Source organism: Scleropages formosus, chromosome 21, assembly GCF_900964775.1.
Source record: "Scleropages formosus chromosome 21, fSclFor1.1, whole genome shotgun sequence".
NCBI lineage: Eukaryota > Metazoa > Chordata > Actinopteri > Osteoglossiformes > Osteoglossidae > Scleropages > Scleropages formosus.
This window is the reverse complement of record NC_041826.1, coordinates 6,847,636-6,862,377: the sequence shown is the minus strand read 5'-3', so window position 1 is coordinate 6,862,377 and position 14,742 is coordinate 6,847,636. Positions and strand designations below refer to the sequence as shown.

General features: G+C 42.1%; 1 protein-coding gene across 3 annotated transcripts in view; it reads right to left on the bottom strand.

The window, feature by feature from the left end:
• The window catches only part of LOC108924251 (PTB domain-containing engulfment adapter protein 1), a 65,792-nt gene that overhangs the window by 24,644 nt on the left and 26,406 nt on the right, over positions 1 to 14,742 (bottom strand). Inside the window, exon 1 of one of the 3 annotated variants that reach the window (XM_018735500.1) lies at positions 13,139 to 13,208. The exons of the other annotated variants lie outside the window; for them this stretch is intronic. The gene's annotated coding sequence lies outside the window, so the exon portion shown is untranslated. Of the gene's footprint in view, positions 1 to 13,138; positions 13,209 to 14,742 lie in introns of those variants that run through there. 3 annotated transcript variants of the gene reach the window in all.

Below are 14,742 nucleotides of genomic sequence, written 5' to 3'. Positions count from 1 at the left end.
AAAATTGCCCAGCTGTAAATAATTGTATGTAGTTTAACATTGTATGTTGCTTTGGGGAAAAAAAAAAAAAAAGCCAGCTAAACACACACACACACACACACACACACACACACACACACACATTTTCAGAACCGCTTGTCCCATACGGGGTCACGGGGAACCGGAGCCTACCCGGTAACACAGGGCGTAAGGCCGGAGGGGGAGGGAACACACCCAGGACGGGACGCCAGTCCGTCACAAGGCACCCCAAGCGGGACTCGAACCCCAGACCCACCGGAAAGCAGGACCGTGGTCCAACCCACTGCGCCACCGCACCCCCTGCCAGCTAAACATATAAATCTAACTAGAGCATTCCTAATTTTAGTATTTCACCCGAGGTATGCGTTCATAAACGTGTAATACTTAGCCTTCGATCAAATTCTACCCTGTGTTAAAAATTAAATCTCCTATCCTGAATATAGAGAAAAAAAGTCACCCATTACCTCCCACCCATTACCAGTAGCTTCTGAAACAAAGTAAAAGACTTTAATCAGGAGTAAGTAAGGGCTGTACTTTGCAGACTCAGGGCTGAGCATAAGCATTTGAAACTAAGAGGTTACCACCTGCAAACATGCTTGAAGGAATCTAATAAAGCTTAAATGAGATCTGCAGATTGCACGTTTCTCCCTGTGCAACAAAATTGACACAAAATTCAGATATAAAACAACATTTCAATCGGAAAATGGATTTTACACTGCTAATTTGTGCAAACGCACAACAATTTCCCACTCCCACACTCGTGTCTTTATCCCATAAGCGCAAGACTAAACACACACACACACACACACACACACACACACACACACTTTCAGAACCGCTTGTCCCTTACGGGGTCACGGGGAACCGGAGCCTACCCGGCAACACAGGGCGTAAGGCCGGAGGGGGAAGGGGACACACCCAGGACGGGACGCCAGTCCGCCGCAAGGCACCCCAAGCGGGACTTGAACCCCAGACCCACCGGAGAGCAGGACTGCGGTCCAACCCACTGCGCCACCGCACCCCCTACAAGACTAAACATCCACATCTTAAAGGAAGGGTTCGGGGCGTTTTTCCTCGCGCGTTGCACGGCCAAATTAAATATGTTGGATTCCAGTGATCTCGTAGAAGGAGAAACATCCGAAGAGCTCAATGGGACTTGATCTACTGATAGCCTCTAGTAAACCCCTCACAACACAAGCATCTCACCCTTTGTTTACACCATTTCCTGTGCGCTATGGACAGCATGTCTACTCTTCCTAGTCCAGTGAGGGAGGGAGAGTTCAAACTAACTTTACTCCAACTCCAGAAGGCAACATTAGGTCACCACTATGAAATGAAAGTAAATGCTTATGGTAAAAATGACAATCAAATACTTATTCCTCCGCTCGTTTTTACACTCCACTTTAGCATCATTTGGGTGAGATGACGGCTCCTTAATTTAAAGATTTGGTGCAATGCAATAGGTCAAGAGGTGCCCTTTTTCTCGGGCGCGAGAAGTTCACCCTGTCAATTAAAAGAAACAACAAGTATGGATTGTCAGGTGAAAGGTGAAAGCAACAGCCGAGCTCCTCCATCACGTCGGCAGCGGACAGGTGATGTCCCCGTACACAAGAACAGCCCGTGTCCAAAGCTTCACTACCCATTCATCTGGAATAAAACTTGCATTTGAAATAAAATTTTGACCACATTTCAACTTTGTGTGCACATTGTGTCATTTTTCAGTACAATATATAATGTCTGTACCATAACTTCCAACACGATGACATTCCATTGCTACAGATAAGTGAGTAAATCAACAACTAGGAGCGGATTTATAGTGACATTTTGTTAGGAACATGACAAGAATAACTTGGAGGGAATAAAAACAAAAAATACGACTGAAATAACAGGACATCTGCGACACATGTTTGTTAGCAGTTCTATACACACTGGCCTCCATTTACCCCAACAATCAAATTACGAATTTTCAAAGGTACAAACAGGTTTACTTCTCATTGCATTTTCTCCACGCTTTCCAAAATTTCGAAGCAAAAAGTACCTGCATTTCCTAACATGATAAAATGCACCATAATAATGTACAAGCATGGGACTGAATTCACATGCACAGGATTTACAGCCCATTTCTGCACACCTGTATTGTTCATTTAGCTGATGCTTTTCTCCAAAGCAACTTACAGTGTTAGGGTTACAATTATTTACCCACTTATAGAGCTGGGAAATTTAACAGCAGTCTTTGAGAGTAAGTACCTTACTCAATGGTATCACAGCTGGAGATGGGGATCAAACCTGCAACCTCTAGATCAAAAGGCAGCACTCTAAGCACTACACTATAAGCTGTCCCAATAACACCATGAGGAAGATCACAACTAGTTAGGAGTGTGTGGAATTTTTTTCCCCCCCTTTGGTAATTTGAAATTAATTTTAAACTTTAAGATAAATAAACGGATGGACTTCCACTGCCTACTGGGCTTATAAGCTGAAAAAACCAGAGTAAGTCGCGCATCTCAAAGAACGAACAAAGCCCCAAAGGAAAAGAAAAGCCTTCCGCACCATTAATGTAACAGTTCTCGGCCCTCGGCTTCCTCACCTTCCACTGACGCACACAGGTACTACACCTGTACAGCGGGGAAAAATTACCTTTACACTGATGTCAGAAACCTCTACGAACGCAAATGCTAATTTGCAGCGTGTTATTACATTAACAATACTACTTGTGCATATCGCTGCATTGAAACACTTTACACATGTCCTCCTAAAAATAAATTCCCACTTGTTGTGAAAACACAACTCTAGAACGCCAGGTTATTCTGTAATGAGAACGGCTATTCATGGGAATTTGTAAGAGAAATGGCACACATTACATTGTGAATTGAACTCACTGTGACTCAATGACTCGGAACAAAACTGTTTATAGATGTGTGCATCAAAGCATTTATTTTAATACTTTTCAGCATTATTTGTATGAGCAGCAAGTGCTTGACACAAATAACACATTACTGAAGTTTTAAAAGTTTATCCAAAAGAGCAGCAACCTGAGACCGAATGAGAATTATTAAAATAACTACTAATGAATAACCTTTCGGCAAGAAAAAAAAAAAAAAAAATGTGGAAAAAAGCGTAGTAAAGTCCACATAAAGACTGAACAAAGATTAAAGGCATTAGTTCTTCTTAAATACGCAAATTCAAGTGCATTAAGTTCACGGGGCATGCAGTTGTTTCCAATTTTAAATTTGCATTGGGAGGCTTGTAGATTGCAAGCTTTACATTTGAATACAAGTGGGGTCAAATAAATCCAGTGGCATAATTAACACAGTACCAGAAGGATGCCTTTTTAAAGCAGTATTTAACAGGAACTGTGACATATTCATTTCAAAAACATATTGCATAAAAAAATGTGCATGAAAACAGATTAACGCAATATAACACAATCAACAATCAAACTAACGCCATCACTGAGGATTGTAAGAACATTGATTAGTTCTTCAAAGCTATTTAAACCGATTAAAAAACGATAACCACAGGTCATCTCAATAACAGATCCAGTTAATGCGGTATCATGAACCTTCAAGACCACAAAGCCATGTTATCCAACGATCTCACCATTTGTATGAGACACGTGAAGTAGCATTAAAAGTTGGAATAATACTACAGTAATATTACAATAACAATACAATAATACTGCAATAATAAAACAGTCCAAACAGATGCTGTTCAGGTTCCCCTACAGTGTGAGTGACACAGAGAGAGTGCTCCACTGATGTATGGATGAGTGACCCAGTGTAAGTAGTGTATCTAGCAGTGTAAGTTACCTTGGTGAATAAGGTGTGTGGGCTCATAACACTTCATAGAGTTCATTGGAAGTCGCTTTGGAGAGAAGTGTCTGATAAAAGAAGTAACATAAACATGCTCTTCTTTCTGAGGGCACAAACAAGCATACCAAAACACATCTGTGCAAAGTTGCTAAATATGTAAATATACATCAGAATTTTTGATGCAAAGTCATTTCTGAGCTTATTAAGTCTCACCAGTATGGAATGAAGCTACTGGTATATTCTCCATCTGACAAACCGTCTGAGCCGTCATGTCACAGGTACAGCATATCACAATTACAGCCATTCTGACATCAAGACATACAGCATGTTTGTATATTAGAGTGTGTTGTGTATGTTGTGTAAACTACCTTTAAAATTCTTTATATGTTTATTAATTGGGGGGAGAAAAAGATAAAGATGCTGACATGAAAACTGCAGGCCTACGTTTGTAGTTCCTGATCTCAGAGAGAACACACGACAGCCAGCCAAAGGAGGTACACTGTTCCTACTCTGAGCCTCTGCAAGGTCACACGAGGAACCAGAAGAAAGCAAAGAATGCCAAAGGAATGCACTGACTCGCTGCCGCCTCGCTCCCAGGGGTCTGTCGGACTCAACTATGACCAATGCCAATTAGAGCTGTGAGCAGCACTGTGCCTGTGAAGCTGGACTTTCCAGAAGGAATTCCCGGAAGGGTGGAACTTGGTAACCTTCAGCAAGCTTCGAAATGAACCGATACCATGGAAGAACATTGAGCTGCTTACACTCAGCCACTTCATGAGGTACACATTCGACTCAGTTGGCACTAAACCTAAACCTAATGTATGCCAAGAACAATTCCCCACATCATTACACTACCACCACCATCCGTCTGCCCTGACAACACAGTGCAGATGGATTAATTCTTTTTATCCCGATTTCTAACCTTGCTATCAGCGTACTGCAGCAGAAACTGAGATTTGACAGACAGGCAAACATTTTTCTGACCTTCAGCCATCCAGGTTTCGTGACTAGATGTCTACTGGGAGCTCATGTTCTTGTTCTCAGCTCACAGCGTATGAATTACAGCCTTCTGAAGAGTGAACAAGTTGCCTATTCCGAGATACCCTTCAGTACACCACAGTTGTAATATATCGTTTTGTGTGTTTAGGTTCAACAAGTGCAGTGTTAACGCAGGTCATTTTGAAAAGTTAGCTTTAACAAGGTTGGCCATCCTATCTGACCCTTTCCTAAGTATGATTTTTTTTCCAACATACCGGAATGTCACTGACTACATTTTTTATTATTCCTTCCATCACAACATTCTCTGTAAACTATTAGTACGGTGCTTACAAAAAAAAAAAAAAAAAAAAAAATCCAAGGACAGTGACAATTTCTGAGATGCCAGAACCAGCATTGATGACACTGACAACATGTCCACATTCAAACTTAGATCACACATCTTGTCCACTAAAAAGTTAAAAGACCTCCCTTCCCTGTCTCAGTGTTTTCTATACTGAGTTACTCACTTTGGCAGGTGAGTGTATATACTGGGTTTAATGTATTTTAGCTGTATACAATTTATTAAGCAAAAACATCGCAGGAACTATAAGAATCTATCCAGTCTCAACATCTGTCCTAAGCAGGGTCATGGAGAACTGGAGCCTATCCCAGAAGTACTGGGCGCAAGGCGGGGGGACAACACCCTGGACAGGATGCCAGTGCATTGCAAGACGGCCGCAAACACAGATTAAGGGCAATTCAGCATCACCCAGTCACTTAAACTGCATTTCATTGGACTGTGGGAGGAAACCCACACAGACACAGAATAAACAGACTGAGTGAGGATCAAACTCATGTTCTCCCACACCAACCAGGCCCTGTGAGGCAGCAGCACTACTTGCTGCACCACTTTGGTACCCAACTATAAAGAAATAATAATAGTAACAAGATGAAAGTATGAACCACTACATAACACACCTGTAGACATGCTAAATTATAAAATGGATGAAGTTTATTGTCTACATTCACTAATAGAACGTATGAATATCCTTCCATTGGTCGCATGGGTTTCCTCCTTATCCCTTGCAGTCAAGGTGTAACTAGTGGCTCTACATTGTCATCATTTTGTCTATGTGTGTCAATAACTGAGACTGGCATCCTGTCCAGGGTGTACCCTACTCAGCCTCACACCCTGTGCTTCCAGGAAAGACTCTGGACCACCGTAACCTAGCCACAGGATGAGCGGATGTCAGTAGCAAATGACTGAATGCGACTGCAATATCAAAACCTTTCAAAATGACCGGCGTTAACTCTGCACTTGTTGAACCTCTTGTAAACACACAACTCTGGTAGGAAACCTAATGAAGGAAGAATGAAAAAGCAGTACATGAAGTGTGATGAGAATATCTAGCTGTTAATTAGTTGCTTTTCATGGTGAAGAGCGGGGCGAGTAAATAAGAGGCCGAGAGGTGCGACTTGTGAGTCAGTTAATAGCCCTTTCTCATTAAGGCTTTTACATCAAAACTGGTGTAATCAGCTTTAATGCACATTGTTTATGCCGCAGCAGTTTTCAGTCTCTTGCCCCTTTATTTAACCTTTCAGTACTGAAGTGTACAACATGAGGATGTGGCAGAAAAACACTTCCGAACTAAATTTCAATTGCTTAACCGAATAAGAGAGACATGAAATTTATAGTGAAATAAAAAGCCAACACGCTTTCTCCCTTTTTACCAAACATACATGTGCAAAACTGGAAATCTCAACTATTATGGAGAAGAGCAAAGCACCACAAAAGCAGAAGTAGCTCAGGCACCGTAACGTCTTTGGTTCCCGACAACGTCGTGTTAATACCTTTGTACGGGAGTCAGATCTGTGCTGCGTACTCTGAAAAGAATGATCAATGACTGACAGCCTTATGCATTGTGATTCTGCAGGTGTGTGATTTTTTTTTTAAATAGAAAATTTTCATGCCATCTAACAAAGCAAATTAGCAATAAACCCCATTTTTTTCCCACCAAATATGTCAAATGACATATTCAAGGATATAACCAAGGATATGAAGCCTCTGAAGTAAAACCCAGGAAAGCTCATCTATAGAACTCCTTACAGTTTTTCATCATTACCTCTGTCACAGAGTAACCTAATCGGAAACAAACCCAGTGGCAGGGAACTAAAACACAAAAGACAATGACCCAAAAAAAAAAAAGTTTTTCCTTGGATGACATAGTAATTATCAAAAATTACTGCTTGAGATCCATTCTTGTGTGGGAGTAACATATTCTTAGTAACAGAAACCTCTAAAATGTATGGTACAATAATATAACTCCACAATAAGCCAATGACTACCCCAAGAGAGCTTCAAGAACTACACACTTCGGAAAAAAAATAAAGAATTACAAACTACAGCAAAGTATGAGGGTAAACGTTTTACGTGTTACCTTAATTAAAACTGCACATATTCAGAATGACAGAATTAGAGGCTTACAGTAGGAAAAGACTTAATGCATACTGGACAGAACACATAATTTACAAATGCTTATCATGGTTGAAAGCACACAATTACTATAATTTCGCACCATCGCTGTTCAGTGCTAACTGCCAGAAGCATTTTTTTTTTTTTAAATGCACAGAGGAGCTTTTAATGTTTTGGCAAGTGATGTTCAATACAGGCATATTCTCAAAGTGCCATCAGCGTTGTCCCAGCCATACACTAATGACACCTCAAACGCTCAGTGTCTGCTCATAAATAAGAAACCACTGTTGTGCCAATCCTGAAACATAACATTAGCAGTCAAAGAATGAAAACAAGTAATATGCATATAAAATATACGTACACATATATAAAGCCTATACATCACTTCCGTGCGTTTGCATAAACGTGTTTAAGGTGCATTTTCTGAACTTCGTGGGTATGACGATCGATTCCGAGGTTGAAGCACTAGAAAAAAAACAAGTAAATATTTGCTCATTCGAAAAGGCTACTCATAATTACTATATACTGAGTGTCACACTGGGGTAGTGACATCCAGACTGCTGAGAAACAATTGCGTTTCACTGAACCGTCAGCATGACATTCCGGTCCATCCATGCTCTTCTTTTCGTGCCGTCGCTGAGATTTAATACAGATGACAGCATTCCAACATCACCAATAGAACAGAACGTGCCGTATCAATCTCTGTTTCGTAAACCACCCAAGTCGATACATTATCTTCTTTGAAAGGTTAATAAGGAAGCTGATTCGTACTCTGAGGGTATCATTTTCATAGCGCTGCCTTTATCGAGAATGTTATTTACAATGGATGCGGAAGGATGGAGAGGCTGTAAATAAGCACTGACAGCTCTGCATTAGCTTGAAGAGCATGCTGTCTTAGACGTGCCAGCCACAGCAAACCGAAAAGCTGAAATGACAAAAAAAAAAAGACTCACGCAGAGTTTTGGAAAGTCCGTAACGTAAGAATACCATCAAACGAATCACAGTCAAACAAAAATACACTATTTTAAGTAGCGGTTAGCTTAAAAATCTCACACACACACACTTTCTGAACCGCTTGTCCAATACGGGGTCATGGGGAACCGGAGCCAAACCCGGTAACACAGCCAGGCGTAAGGCCGGAGGGGGAGGGGACACACCCAGGACGGGACGCCAGTCCGTCGCAAGGTACCCCAAACGAGACTTGAACCCCAGACCCACCGGAGAGCAGGACCCATTCCAACCCATCCAGTAATATTACCCAGCTGTATTACGGTAAATAAGCGTAAACAGCTCAAAATTTCGGGTTGGAGAAACGTGTGAGCTAAATAAATACTGAATGTACAGTAACTTTCATCTTTCCGTTAAGAATTACTGTTATTAGTACTTCAGAAGTGTAATTCTGTAACGCTTCTCAACATGAATTCATTTACACACTTCCCTCCAAAGCGACTGAAAACATTAAGCTACTTAACAATTATTTATCCATTTCTACAGTTGGGTCATTTTACTGGAGCAATTTTTAGGATAACTACTATGCTGAAGGGAATTGCAGCTGGAGGGAAGGGGGTTCAAAGCTGGAAACACTGGGTCCAGACAGCAGCTCTAACCACTTCGCTACCAGTATTTCATTCAGAAAAATTCTGGAAGTAGTATCACATATTTTGCCCGCACAGCATCATCCTGTACAATTAATCATGCTTCTGACAGTTTTGTGGTATTTAGCAAAGTTATAACTTTACCATGCGCTCAGAATTTCCAAACTGTTTGCAAAACTTGAGAATATATCTCAGGTGCTTACGGTGCCCATGTAAACAGTTAAGAAATCCATCTCGAGTGAGTCGTAACCCTGCTCTGGCTGCTTGTCTTGTTTCCGGGTTGGGCGTATTTTATCTGCGCCCTTTCCAGATTGCGATATTTTATCGAGAATATTTAAGTATTGGGGACGATTCGACTAAGTTTTCCCTCTGAGTGAGACATACTGCAGAGAACAGTGCAGTTGAACACTGACAACAAAGAAAAACCACACACACACACACACACACACACACACACACACGCACACACGCCATCCACACAAGCCCACAATGATCACTGCACCCTACCATGTCTTCCCCAGGCCTGCTCAGTTTTTTTTCTCCCAAATCAAACACTGGTGAAGATGTGCATGGAGAAAAAGCAGCAACATTCCCACTTCTGCAATGAGTTTGTGCTTAAATTTACTCGCACACATCATGGTGTCCTTTTACTTATTTAGCAGACACTTTTCTCCAAAGCAACTTCCAATGAGTTCTATGTAGTGTTACCAGCTCACACACTTTATTCACCAAGGTGACTTACACTGCTAGATACACTACTTACACTGGGTCACTCATCCATACATCAGTGAAACACACTCTGTCACTCACACACTATGGGGGAACCTGAACAGTATGTCTTTGGACTGTGGGAGGAAACCAGAGCACCCAGAGGAACCCGACACAGACACATAGAGAACACGCAAACTCCACACAGACTGAGCAGGGATCGAACCCGCGTCCTCTTGCACTACCCAGGCACTGTGAGACAGCAGTACAGGGCTGTGCTAATGTGCCTTGCATGAAAACTCATTACTGGAATTTTGGCCGCTCACAGTCATGTCAACACAGGCTTATATCTAAATAATCATCACACCTTTCAGCTCTGAGTGCTAGAGGAAGCACTGAGAAAGAGCCCTGAGGAGCAGAGCATGCATGTAAAACAACAGCACTGATGTGTTCACTTTCAATAATTCAGCTTTCAATGCCAAAACTGTGGATAAACACAAACATCATGCCAGTCTTGTAGTTTAAAATACCAAAGATTTGAGTGCCTGCATGTATAATTAAAGATCTCACTCTCTCTCTCACACACACAATGACTGAAACTGCTTGCCCCAAGCAGGGTCACAGCAAACCGGAGCCTAAACCGACAACACAGGGCGCAAGGCCGGGGGGGGGGGGGGGACGAACACACACCCAGGATGGGACGCCAGCCCATCACAAGGCACCCCAAGCAGGACTCGAACCCAAGACCCGCCAGAGAGCAGGACCCAGCCAAACCCGCTGCACCATCACACCCCTCTTTAATTAAAGATCTCTGACAGACAATTTAATGAAAAAAAAGACGCGACTGCATAAGTGTAGTCATTTAAAAACAGAGTAAAAAGTACAGTAATTTATGATGCTCAATTTACCCTTGGCACGCAGCATGGCGGTGCTGAAACCGCAGGCTGCATTAAACACAAAGACCCCCTGACTGCCTTATATATGCAGAAATCACAGCGACAGGAGCAGACGGGGAAAAGGAGGCGCTAAAGGGGACGAGGTTCGCCGCTGTGACTGAATGCAGAGGTCAATTCGAGCAGAAGCCAGACTAGCCTTTAAATCCACAAAGTGTGTCCTATTGTCTCAAAGAGAACGTTTAAATAAGTCGGCTGAGACGCATCTTCTCTTGAGTGGGGAACGTGTCCCAGCAGCCCCCCATGGCTATCCCACGAGAAGGTGCTTTTTGACCAAAACCAATTATCATTTTTCTTGAAGGCATTAAGATATTAACCCACAATAAGTGCCCGAACATTCAACACCTTGGTTAAACAATCGGTTTTACATGCGTGTCTCAACCTCACGTGTCTATCCACACATACTTTTCCGGCGAACATTTCCGGTTAAGATCACTGTAACGCCACCTTTATAATGACAACGTTAAACATATGTAAACAGTCTCCAAGTGATGTCGACAGATCAGTAGAAACTAAACTGCAATACAAAGTTACAGCGCATAAGACAGTGATTTTAAATGGGTAAAAATGTTTGCAAATCCTAGTGACTGCAACCACTTAAATGTTTAGTAAATTTTATTCTTATCCTTGTTAGCGGGCCCTGCGCGATAAGGAATTTAATGAATAGTGGTGCACATCATGCATAATAAAGCCATATGTTACTGTCAGGGACTGTTTCCTCTGAGGCTGCTCCCATGAGGGCAAAAACTCCTACTTAGGGACAGAAAACATTTACACCGTTTATTTACGATAATACTATATTTTATACACACACGCCAGACATACAGTGTTGCATAAAAGTATATATAAACCTTACAGGGATGGTCATTATTCTTGTATAAAATATTTAATTTTTTAAAAAAAAAAAAAAAAAAAAAACTAAGTCTTACATCTTAAACTTATCAAATGAATAAATCATTTCTATTATTTTTATTTGAATTACTATTATTTATTTATACGCCTGCTTCTACTTACCTACTTGGTTTAATCAGTGCAACTTGGGCTTCACTTATTTTTATACTAGCACTCCCTGCGTGTTTCTACTACACACACAATTTTCTCTAAAGCAACATATGGAATTGGTCATTAGACACCTATTATGTCACACGAGAAACGCCGAGTCTCATTAAATAACCATTTTGTGGTAAAACTGAGGGACTCATGGAGTTCACATACTTTCAAGCAGCACTGTATGCACACAGTGATGGTACCGCATAGGCCGAGAAAACAATTTTGCAGCAAACGGTACTCTGTGGTTCTTCTGAAGCTCGGACTTCTTCCCGGTGCCGTTTTTTCATCCGGTGTCATCTTTGCTCTAATGAGTCATACTGTGGCTGCAAATATATGGCGAATACAACAGAGGCCTGCAGCCAGCAGCCTTTTGAACACCGCAGGTCCTTTCTCCCGTGGCATTTCCATTGAAAGCCGAGCCATGCGAGGACTAATGTCAGCTTTGCAGAAAGAAGCGCCAGCGACCAACTGCAGGGGAATACTGATACAGCTATTATATGTACGGTACATCCGCAAAACTGAAGGTACTGGGAGAAATGCTGATGCCCAGTTGTGCAAACATTATATAACTCACCACGGAGAACATCCTGTCCTGTTGCAGGGTCGCATCCCAGAAGCACATGGTGCAAAGCTAGGCAGGCCAAGGGCACACCCCGAATAGGATGGCAGTCCATCGCAGGGGAGCACAATCCTTAAGCTATGACTTTTAATTATGCCTTAAATTACAACTTTGACACTTGCTTTGAGATATATGTATTAAAGAGTACTAGAGGCACTAATAAATGCATTAACTATTGCAAGACATTTATTGGAAATTGAAATCAGACATTGTTTGTCAAAAAAAAAAAAAAAAAAATCATCAACGCACTCAACGGGGCTTTATTCTTCTACAGCAGCACTGACTACACAGCAATTACTACTGTGGTAACACATCATTTAATCATTTACCTCATTTTTTGCTATCACATTATCACAGAAATAAAAGCCAAGCTCGAGAAGCTCTCTTTAGCTCATTATTTAAACTTCGGGTAAAGAATCTATGAGCGCGCCATTTGATGACCATTAGATAATTACTTTAAGTGGCTGTGTCAAGCCTTATTACAGGAGCTCTGCAGCAGCAAACATTAACTGATCCAGCTCATCTAGGTAGGCAGAAAAAGTTCCTGCAACATCTAAAGCACTGTAGATTATTATTATTATTGCGCAATGGAATCACTGACAAAAGATGCAAACAAATGCTATCCTTTAACAAGTAGCAAAACCGCAACGGTTACTAGAAAATATCACCCTACGATAGGGAAAAAGAGGGGGGTATGTTCAGCCGGTGCACGCGATGCGGCGGGTCTGGGGTTCAAGTCCTGCTTGGGGTGCACTTTGGTGGACTGGCGTCCCATCTTGGGTATGTCCCCTCCCCCATCATCCTTGAGCCCTGTGTTGCCGAGATAGGCTCCGGCTCAACGCGACCCAGCTTGGGACAAGCAGTTGTTGATGATGGACAGATGGGGGAAAAAGAGGTAGGAAAAGATGCAATCATGAGGAAGTAGTACTGACATGTGTCAATCCCTCCAACAGGACTTTACGTTGGCTACCAGTACTCTTTGGCTCAGTGCCCCGTGGTCTCTCATCTAACGTGCAGCAAAGCTCCAGCGGATGTCCTCCCTTCGGGCAAGTTCTAGTAAAAAAAAAAAAAAAAAAAAAAAAAACCTTACTTCACTACAAAAATGTTCCACTGTCTCAGGAAAACCTGATGAAAAGGTTTTCGTTTTAAAAAATAATCTGTAAACCACTGTGCAAAGCACCCTGGTACAAAGCGGTGAATTAAATTGAAAGTGAAAATAAAAGATGACGGACAAGTAAAGCTACGAACCACCGAAACAACACAGAAAGAACAAAGCAAACGGGGAAAAAAAGAATCATAATATGAAAGGCACATAAAGACAAATTATTACATTAATTGCATTAAAAAGGAATAACCGCGGGCCATTACAGAGCCAGTGGACAAAGGAGCTGGACAAAAGTGCAAAACACTTCCGAGAGGAAGAGAACATGCAGGGATTGGTATATGACAGCAGGGACCTTGACTGAATTATTTCATTTAAAATATCCAGAAGAACTGGTGCCACATTACTGGGTAAGTAAGAACAAAGATAGAGTGAGGGAAAAAAAAAAACACAAATTACAAACTGCAGAAATCCGTTGAGGACAATATTAATGCTTCCATATGTTTTTCGGCAGGAGGAAATGAGAGGTACGGTTGCTTATGAGCAATATTCTTTTTTCATATTGACACTGTTAATGTGGGTCTCAATCTTCACAAGAGCAGCTGAAGAGGCGTCGCAAATTTCCTTTTTCTTCGGAGGCATAAATCCTGTGCCGTTCCAAAAAAGCTTTGATCTAATTTGAACAATTTCCCTGTTGTCACAGCCGATCTTGCAACAGCTCTTGCACATCAAAGCCTTAATGGCGAAGGGAGGAGAAGGAGTCTCATCCAGTTCTGGTGTAAACTTGAGTGTCCAATTACCACGTATCGGAGATACGGTGCGAAACAGCAGAGACACAGCAGCATGTGTATTGTGTGTCAACACCACGGACAGCTGCCCTACCCTGCCTTACCTTACTTTACCCTATTCTAGACACGTATGTGTCATATACATATGCACACTGCATGCAAAAGCAACCAGCTCATGGTCACCATGAAAGCACACATTCAACTGGGTCGAGTGGGGGTGTACAATCAAGGGAGGTCCAAGAGCCTGGCGTTACAGCGGCGTTCACGCACTGTTATAGGGCACGCGACTCTCGGCATGAATCTTACGTTCCGTGTGGTCAAAGTTCAGCGTAAACCTGAAGGAAAAGGCCAGCATGATTAAGTCAGGTCTGCTGGATTGCCGATTTTGATTGAGGGGACCTACAAGTCTTAATGACGGAAGCTAAAACCAGAGCAGTGCAGCTGTGATCGTAGGCAGTCAAACCCTACAGGTGTAGCTGTTCTTACTCACTGGTGCGGGAGGAAGGTAAAAGCCTACGATCGGGATGGTGAGCCGAGTCAGGCGTTTCCCAGCCTGGTCAAACTTCCTGGACCGACTTTCCTTATGATAAGGCGTTTGGTGCGATCTGAGTGTCACCACATTTAACATGATTCCAGCAGGGTCTTT